This window comes from Diorhabda sublineata, chromosome X (genome assembly GCF_026230105.1).
Source record: "Diorhabda sublineata isolate icDioSubl1.1 chromosome X, icDioSubl1.1, whole genome shotgun sequence".
Classification (NCBI taxonomy): domain Eukaryota; kingdom Metazoa; phylum Arthropoda; class Insecta; order Coleoptera; family Chrysomelidae; genus Diorhabda; species Diorhabda sublineata.
This window is the reverse complement of record NC_079485.1, coordinates 3,925,026-3,935,684: the sequence shown is the minus strand read 5'-3', so window position 1 is coordinate 3,935,684 and position 10,659 is coordinate 3,925,026.

Sequence of the window (10,659 nt, the reverse complement as noted above, 5' to 3'; positions counted from 1 at the left end):
TATTACAATATATGAATGAAAAAACAATGACACGTCAGGTATCCTCATGACATATCAATTTTCGATAAAAGTGAACATAGGTAGGATTTAAAGATATTATTGCTTGCTATGTAACAAATACTTATGATTTTCTTGTATGTTTGGTTTGGTCTTTTAGCATCCTTGGAGTCCATTTCCCTCAATAGCACCTCTAGCCTTATTCGTTACACAGAACCCTAATTTGCTGGAAATAAATCCAGATGAGAATCCAGCATATGTATTTCCAATGACATATCACACCCCAAAGCTTTATATGACATTATAAGTTTATTTATTGAACTTTTATAATTTTCCGATTTACGGTTTCCTAGATAATGTTGGACAACGTTCACATTTTCAAGCGAGTTTTTCCTGACCATTCAGTTTTCCTTCAAAGCTCTCACCCTTTGTCGCTTCACGTATTTGTAGACTTACAAATATTCCCTTGTTGAGTTTGGCGAAGTTCTCTTTCAGATATACAAATTATTTGTCATAGGTATGGCTTTTTTCATTAGAATGTGATAAGGGTTCACTAAATCGTTATTTCTAACATTTTTATAGCTTGGGTGGGTGGGTGATTTACGCTTGGGCCCACTTTCTTTATATAGTAATTTTTTCTATACCTAGAAACATTATTTTAATAGACTAAATCATTTGCTTAATAAAGTTAATTTTATTTCATCGTCACAATAAAAAAATTTTTTACATATCAGGAGAAAGTAAAAGAAGTAGAAACCCTGTTTTTTCGATATTTTAAAGTTGATGATTCATAACTTGGGACACTATCTTTAGGTACCTTATCGTGCTGACTTAGAACAAGTTCCGGAGTAGAATTCTGACGTTCTGCACGATGTGGAGGCTTTGAGACAGGCAGTTCCGCACTATGTAGGATGAGTCTGGTAGCCGAAGACAAGTTTGAATACTGGATAGTGCGTTTGGACTTCGTTTTGATGCCTTCTCTTTTTGTCAAATAAAAATAACAATCATATATGTACATGATCCCTTGGTTCGATCCAAATAATTGGTATAGCAAATGGCATATGTCTGGGATCTTGTTTAGCCCAACCTAATAGCAGTTATACGCGTTACACAACATTTATGTCGAACTAGGATTTATCTTAATTCCTCACAGATGATCAAAAATAGTCTTTATGACACTGATCAATTAATGATGTTTTTATGTTCCAAATATCGTATCACATTCTCTTATATAATTCAGTCTCAAATGTGTTCATCCCTCGATATCTTGAAATCAACAGAATAATCACAACTCCAAGGTATCTATACAGTACTTTGTATTAAAAGAAAATGAATTTTTTATTGCCGAAAGATGTATGTCATTCTAAAATAGTTTTATTCATATTTGAGATCGTGAAACGTATAGATTGCAAGCCTAAATATATATTCTAATTAAAAAAATGGAATTTCTCACCTCAACATGAAATTTTATCGACGAAAAATCTATAAATTTCGAGTATGCGACAGGGGATTAGCAATTTTCACTGACTAATTCCCTGCAGATTTCCACTGCAAATGCTTTATTAAACTATACGTCCTGTAACGTGAAATTCGTTCCATTTTCCAGAATTCATTGCAATTTAGTTTTGCTTCGTTTTTGTTTTAATTTATTTATAGACGTTCGTCCTACACCCTCGTTCGCAAAAGCGACCTTATACAGGCGTGCACATGAAATTGAGTTAAATATTTTTATGCAGATATATTACTAGGAAGGAGAAATATTACATAATTCAAATTTCATTGAGAGCATCTTGAATAGAAAAATTATAGGATAGTAGATAATTCTCATATTACTTAGTATTTACTTAGTATTTTTAGATTTTCTTGGAATTATGGATTATAGAAGATTATTAAACTTGACATTATAAGTCAAACACCAATTGTTCCAAGATTAAAAAAACAGAACTTTTTTACAAAATACAAAAAACGATTCTATAGTAAAAATTTACAAGTATTATTAGGAGAATTGACTTTAACATGCTTTTTGGAAATCAGAACAATCATCTGAATTATTATCAATTTCATTTGTACATTTATTCGTTAGGCAGATGAACCCGGGAAGTATTTTGAGAAACAACTCTCTTTATAATGAACATAGCAAATACAAGTGGATTTCAATCAACCCTTTTTGTAATCCACATATTTCTAAAATCGATCTTTTTTTGGAAACCTCAAAAGCAAATATTAAAAAAAAGAGATTTTTATGAATGCTCATACATATCAGGTATTTTGGATTATCATGGTTTCTTTGACGTCAAATATCTAGGACACCAAAATGGAAGAGTCCTAATTGGTTCTGTCCCTAACAATATTTGAAATAAAGATTTAAATAATTATAATTTTCGATATTGGAAACATATGTCAAATATAAACCTCTTAACTTGAGAAAATTCACGTCGATTAGATAATACCTTCTTGAATATAATACTATAATTATTATTGTAGCAATTCTTGTAAGCATGAATTTGTGAAGTGAATTACATAGTACGGTCTATACTATTCAGTAAACTATTCAATAACCCCCGGGATTTGAATTAAAATAGTTGAAAAGTTGAAATGTGAAGATTAAATGTCTTTTGACAAGATGTTATCTGTACGAATACTTGATCAAGACTAATACGTTATGTTATATCTTACCATAAATCAACTATACTTTAGGCTTTCTCCACAGTTCAAATGTTTCCTTCTTTTATACTATTATGATCTATACGAAAATTATGGTGCGATTAATTGAAATGTCTCCGTCCATGTACTATGTAACACTTCGAAGCTTTGATCAGTTTCGAAAAACCTGAATCAATGCTTTGCTGCACCACGTTCTTAAAAAATTGATTTTTTTCGCTCATATCTTTCACGTTGAAAAACAAAGAGAATTAGGACATGTCCCGTAGATAGTCAGAAAATCTTAATTTTAATACAAGGTACTTAGTAGGAGTTCAAAAAGCCCAATAAGGATAAAAATGAGGTATCATTATAAATTTTATTTATTATCACTTATATAACATAGTTTCATGACCAATGGAACATTTATAAAGTTATATTTAATTTTTGAGACCTACTGTCACATTTCGCAGTGATTTAAATCGATAATCATTGGTTCTAGCTTTATTTATTAGATAATATACCATATTCTATTTTACAAATAAACTGAAAGATACTAAGAATTATGTTTATTCATGTATCTTTCCTGTATCCTTTAACATGAGATAAGAATGTGTATTATTTATCCATGACAATTGAAACTTCAATTATGAACTATCATAATGATACAAAAAAGGAATTCGGAAGCTTTTAGTCCTCATTGTATGTCGATTATCGAAATTCTGTAGACTAACAAACGTTTGCCTGATTATTGGACGTACATATTTCCCATTCCATTGATTTCATTAAATATATTGGCTGAGATTTCATATTTTTTACATCTATATAACTATCACCTAGATCGATTATGCCCATTAATAGTAGAATTTTTCTTATGAAGCCTATTTTTTTTCTTTTTTTTTGACACGAGTCTCAATTGCTGGTTTTATATATTTAGTGGTAAAATACATAAAACTATTCAAAGAGCTGAATAAATTCCATTGTAAAGATTTTACTATTCCTCTATATCATTTGAACAAGAAAAATTCTTGTTCAACAGTAATATAGGATATAACTAGCTTTATATACAAAAAACCTTCCTACTAGATTTCTAAACCAATTTAGCAATGAGTCTAAAAAACAACAATTTTTCATTGTTTCAGTACAAATTACAAAAAGTTCCAATCGAAAAGTTTTGAATGCAGCAATGATTGCATTTGGCACTAGCAATCAGTTAGCAGTTCGATATTGAAAATTCGAATTAACTGATTCGTCGTTTATTCCAATTGAAAACAATTGTCGCACAGTACAAAATTAGAAATAAAAAAAAGTTAACCATCTTTTTGAGATGGGAATTATCAGTGCACTTTTATGTTGAAATCAGCTTCATTCGTTCGAAAAATTCAGATTTGGTAACTGCATTTGCTTTTTTCTTTTTCAAGGAAAAAAAAGAAAACTTATCCTTTGTTAAAAGTATATTTATATTACACAACTCATTACAATACTTACTGGAAAACAATATTTTTTTAAAACAAATGCACTGTGTATAATGTCATTTCTTAAATACACAGGGTGTTTCGAAATAGCTAAGAATATTATCCCCTAGGAAAAAACTGAATCGATTAATTTTACCTCATCTACATTACATATCAAATTGTTAGTTAGTACAAGAGGTTGAATCTTCGAATATTCTCTCAAAACTAATGGGCTAAGATCATTTTTCTCAATTTTTGCATGGCATGTTCTGTAAATCTATGTCACAATTCTAATGATGATTTCGGTCATTCTCAGTTGCAAGTGGTTCACAGATGTATTTTGCGTTTTAAATTTGATAATAATTTCTTAAAGCCCAAGCTGAAAACTTTCAATAATATTCTTTGCTATGCCTACTCATACGGTTAAATAAGCTCTTGATATGGTTGAAATTATGGTCAATAAGCAGGAGGCAAAAAACATACCATTTTCTGATAATATAATTTCACGCAGAATAAATGATATGGCCAATGATATTCAAGAACAAGTAATCGAAAAATTAAAGCCAACATTTTGCTATGCAGTTTGACTCGTTGCGAAATTAAAATCGATAATGCCAAACATATAGTGGACTCACTGTTTTCTTCGTCGACAGGCTCTAGCTGCTAAGGTAGTAAGTACCTTCTGATTTAAATGACGTGCTCAAGGAGGTAATAAAAATTGTGAATTATATCAAAGGTAAAGCCTTGCAAACACTGCTATTTAGAATCGTTTGTGAAGATATGGGCTCGCTTCATCAAAATCTCCTTTTTCACACAGAGGATAGGTGGCTATCCAAAGAAAAGGTATTGACAAGAGTTCTGGAAACTGAGAGCTGAATTGTTAATGTTCTTACAAGATGCAGAATCTGAATATGCCCATCGTTTTTGTGAGCCTATTTGGCTCTTGAAATTAGCATTTTTGGCAGATCTGTTTAGCCACCTTAATAATTTGAGCAAGCACCTCCAAGGTCAAGAAAAAATATTTTAATAGCTAAAGATAAAGTCAAAGCATTTTACGCAAAACTTCATTTGTGGTCATTCTCTCTGCAAAATAATATTTTTGTGTCTTTTCATGTGTTAGGAAGATTGTTGAAGGAAATGCATCAAACTAAAGTCTTGTAGTAACGGCTCACATTCCTTGCCTGATGCAGAGCTTGCATAATTTACAAAAGAAACTTTTGAAATACTTTCCAGACTTGCACTCTGAAGCTGACAATGGACGTAGATGGATTTTAAACCCTTTTTTGGACAAGTCAATAGATCTGGCTGATGTCACCACAAATATGAAAGAATCTCTTCTAGATTTAGCTGCTGATGGCATGCTTGAAATGGAATTTTATTCCCAAAGTATCGACGTGTTTTGGATTAAAATAAAACACGAATATTCAGAGCTAGCAAAGGAAGCTCTAAAATTATTAGTGCACTTCGCCACTTCACACTTGTGTGAACTGATGTTTTTTGCAATGGTAGACATTAAGACTAAAAAGAGAAATAGACTGCAATTAGAAAATGATTTGATTTTTTAAGTTTCAAAAATAACACCACGATTTGATAAACTTTTGAAAAATAAACAAGCCCATTCTTCTTACTAAAATTGTATTCTTATTATGTTCCTTGCCTTTTTCTTTCAGTTGGCGACCCCCCGACTAAGGCTTCGCGACCCTCCTAGGGATCGCGACCCACAGATTGGAAAATACTGGGCAAGAAATTGCAGTGGATGGGAAAATAAGGGCATGGAATATCGATGAAAGTATCACGAATAAATCAAAATAAATAATATCAAATGCTGGTAATTCAACTCAAATAGCAAAGGAACGAAAAAGTCTTAAAGACAAATTAGAAAGAAGTGTAAGAAAAGCAGAAAAAAAAGATCGGAAATGAATCAGAAAAAGACAAAATATATGGAAATTGAATGAAATAAATTCACAAATCAAATATAGTGACCTCAGCTTTGAATTATTCCACACCATTTAGGAACGATGACAAGCAACAAAAATGTCCCAAAGTATGAGACATGACAAAGAATATAGGTATATATATGAGATCAGAATGTGCAGGATATGCACAGTCAAGAAATACGTAAAATGTAACAACATCTCTATCAACATCACTTTGAATATTGAATTATGAATCCTTTGAAATTGAAATTCTTACAAGAATTTATACAACTCAAAGCCACCATAAATATCAATCAATTATTTCCCAAATAATGAATAAATAAGTATTCGAAAGATAAGAAATTATACTAAAAATATTCTACTTTGGTGTTTCACTGCCACGTTCCCGAGAAGAAAACGCTTATATATAGATAATGTGGTTAAATTACTGTTTTTGAAATGAGATTGTAGAAGTTATTTGGTTTGCCACGCAGCTATGAGCTAAACACAACTTTCTTAGTAAATTAATTTCCTTAATAGCATTATATACCATTGTAACCCTAAAAATTCGCCCTGTTTTAGTTGTTAATACTGGTGTGAGGAAGCTGAAATCTCTATAAGATACCTTTATTTAGGTAAACTGACTTTTAAGAGAAAATAAATTGCAATATCTTATTACATGTGTGACTTATAAAGAATCCAAAATAATCACAAGCAAATCACTGCTTAATGCTGATATCCTAATATATCTGTATTCCATATCATACACTAAGCTATATAGTTTCTGGATGCATCTTTGAGAAAAACTGGCACAATTTTTTCCAATGAAAAAGACGATGAGAGAGATTTTTCCGTATCATTATTTAGATGAAACTCACACCATTATGTTCCGTCACTAAATAGCTTTGAAATGGGTTAACCCAAAGTCATTATGGCAAGACAACTGAATATTTTAACCCATACAAAAAAATAGGAGAATATAGTACGTAATGGCTTTTTTACTACTGGCTTTCAAAACTTAAGCTATGGACTTTTGTTAAGGTAGAAAAATTGTTCATTACAAACCATGATAAAAAAAATATAGAGCCTACTTGATAAGAAATAGATCTCTTATTGGACAGAATTTTTATAGTCCTTCGTAAAAAATGCTTTTGATGTTTAAAGAGAATGATTTCTCTTTTCAAAAATGTGACAAGTGTCACTAAATTCGATTCCAAAGAAAATTCTAAAATATTCAATTTTTATTACTTTCAAAAATTATTTATAAAATTAGAATACCAGTAGTGAGGAAAATTCTGAATAAGCTTTGTCTCAATATTACTATTTTTGTTACTGATTCGTATTTTGATATTCATTTTTAATTCAACGGTATTTAATTTTTTTATATCCATTTTAAATAAAATTAATTCAAATTAATTATACAGAAATAGAGCCTATAATGTCAAAAAATAACCCTTGATTTCATAGTTGGTATTTTGATAATCTATTCCCTCAGTTAGATAGTGTTTTGGAACACAATTTATGGAATTATTCATAACCCAGTTAATCAGTACTTATCCATTGTGATATTTCGTCGGGCGCATGTTTTGCTTTTATACTAACTTTCTGTGGTTTTGGGTTTAGTATTAAATCAGTTATGTAGCACGATACACACGGCGAAGTTTGTTAACTATGTTTGCAGTCTGGCCTTTGTTGTTTGAAATTAAGTGAAAATAATCAAGCAGATTAGTTGACATTGATGTTCGAGGACTTTATTGCGTTAAAGGTGGTACGGTTCATTGCGGTATCGCAAAATGTCAGACTATGAGTAATTGCTTATTTTTTCATACATCCAGTACATAAAGTCAATGATTCGAAATATGGAGAACCAGACGAAAAGAAAAAAAAATTGTAAACACGCGTTAAAATTTGAAAGAATTTTCATTTTATAAATTGATTAGTATTTTCAAACGATTTTTATCAAATAATAATTTTATATACAGGGTGATCCAATTCATTAAATTGAAGCACTTTCATTTTGCTGAAAAGTGATTAAGTTATTCAAAACGAGTAATCAAATATTTTAATTCAATTATATCAACTTATCAAATGATTATAATGTTGTCCAATGTGGAAATTATGGAAAATGCATCCACATCATTTCTCATTTGTATTTCAACCCCTCAAAAATTTCTATTGCAAGAAACCACGAAAAAAGAATTTCAAACGATTAAGATCTGGGTATCTGAAAGGCTATTCAATGATTACTCTTCTACTTCTTCATTTATATCATCGAGATACGAATAGGTCTTGCGGTGTGCAAAAGTTCCAACATATTGGTGGAATTAATGAACTGTTTTAACGTGCAAAATCAAGCTTTCCTTAGTTTTTACATTTCAAATATGTAGTAGTCATCAAATTATTTGTAGTTGTATTAGAATTTACAAAATAGAGCTATAAATTTTACTCAAATTATTTAGGTCTTTTTCATTATTTATAGCTTTTCGTTCTAATGGCTGTGAACCATTTCTAAAAATTCTCTTTTTCGTGTATTTTATTACGTTCCAAGAATTTTTGATTCTTTATAATTGAATTTTTTTTTTTTTGATGTCTTGTGGTTCGTTAATACAGTTTTATTTTTTATCATATTGATGACCTTTTAGTCTAAGAAAAACACCTAAAAACAAAAGAAGGAATATCATATATCAAATATCTTGTAGTGCTGTTTACATAGGGCAGACATCTCAGTATTTTGAAAATATATTATTTTATACTGTTTTATAGTAAATACATGATCTTGGGTGGTACTTCCCATTCGAAATCCACTTTGAGATTCGTCAATTCTATCTTCTAATGTTAATTTCATTCTTTCTCTAATATTTTTCCATGATTTCAATGTTTTTCCTCGGTAGTTATTGCAAACTTTTGCATCACCTTTTTTGAATATTGATTCTATCAATGCCTTTTACCAGTCTATTGGGAGTGCCGCATATTCTACAGCTTTATTGAAAATATGGAACAGCAGCTGCTGTTTCTGATTTCTCAGAATGTTTGGTTGCCATATTTCCCCAAAGAAAAATTTGTCAAACTATTGTAAACTGAACTATCAAATTTTGTGAAATTTGTATATTAATCTCTGTGTACTTATAAATTGAAGTGATTCAATTCTGGAATATATTTCAAAATTATACCGCGATAACATGCTCAAATTAGTTGTGTGTTATGTCCCTAGAATTCGTACTATTGAATTTTTATCAATTATGGAATATCTTGATAAAGTAACAGGAATGTGTTAAGTATTGATCATCTTTTTCGCCAATATCTAACTACATATAAAAACTTTTTTTGAAGAAAATCTTATTAGAAAATGCATCTTTAATATGTTGTAAAATAGCAGATAAATCGTTATAGATTTTCCATATGGTACGGGCTCTCAGGCGAGAGATATTTTCGGGTACATTAGTGTATTTAGACTTTAGATATTAATCCAATGGGATAGGATCGAATAATTCAGCGCGCTGTTCAACTCTTCTTCTTTTTTTGGTCCATCAATTCACAATTATAAGTCTTCCTCGCTTCGGTGCACCCTTGAAATATCCTAATTCTCTAAATACTATCTATTTTATTTACCGTAGATTTCATGAAACAATCCGTACAATTCTTGTTATAACAATTCTGTTGCAAACACAACAGTAATGATTGAAATTCCAATACTCTCATTTTTAAATTGAAAATACTGTTTACACTACCACTACACCAACACTCACAAATACACTGTCCAACGCGCGTTATCGTGTTCAAATACTGAAAGTAAACAGACAATGTGTTCAGTATGAATATCACCAACTGTTCCAGAAATTCCATATTAATTCTCACATTTAACAGAACATTTTGTTCCTAATACGGAATTGTACTTATATGATATTATAATCAAATTAAAGAGAAAAGGCAAATATTCTCAATTTTTTTCTATTTCATGCAGCGGCTAAGGTCAATTACGTGGGTAGATAGATACTTTTATGTATCTACTATCGGTGGGGTGAATTTATAAACACTGTCTTCTACTTATTTAATTTTTTTATACACTAACACTACACTTAACTAACTTATATAATTTATTTGAATTCTTCGGTTACATTTCCGAAGTTCTCAAAAATTCTAGAAAATAATGAAACAAAACAAATAAATAAATAGACTTTCCTAGAAATTAGTTCAAAAGAGACAATGTAAACAAGTCGCCTGCTGTGATAAAAAAACATCAAACGGGCCAGGACGTCAAATCTTAGAAGTCCTTTATAACCGGCTCCATGTTCGTAAAAATATTAGAGCAACGATGTTAATATAATATATCAAAATCAAACATTGACATATTCCTTATCTTTTTTTTTAATTAATAATAAATCAATGGACAGTCGGTATAATATAACCTTGATTTTGACGTGGCTTGATAATGTGAAACGATATTTGTTGAATATAATCAATTACGTAAGCGCAACAAAAGAGCTCTCAAAATATACAAATTATTAATATTAATCTCTCCAATTATACATGTGATTTTCACCTGGAAGAGTGTTGACAATAGTGAACGATTCCAAATATCCCAAATTATTTAAATTGCTTTAGTAGGTTAATCAAATGACAAACCAAACAATAAAAATAACATTTGAAAGTGT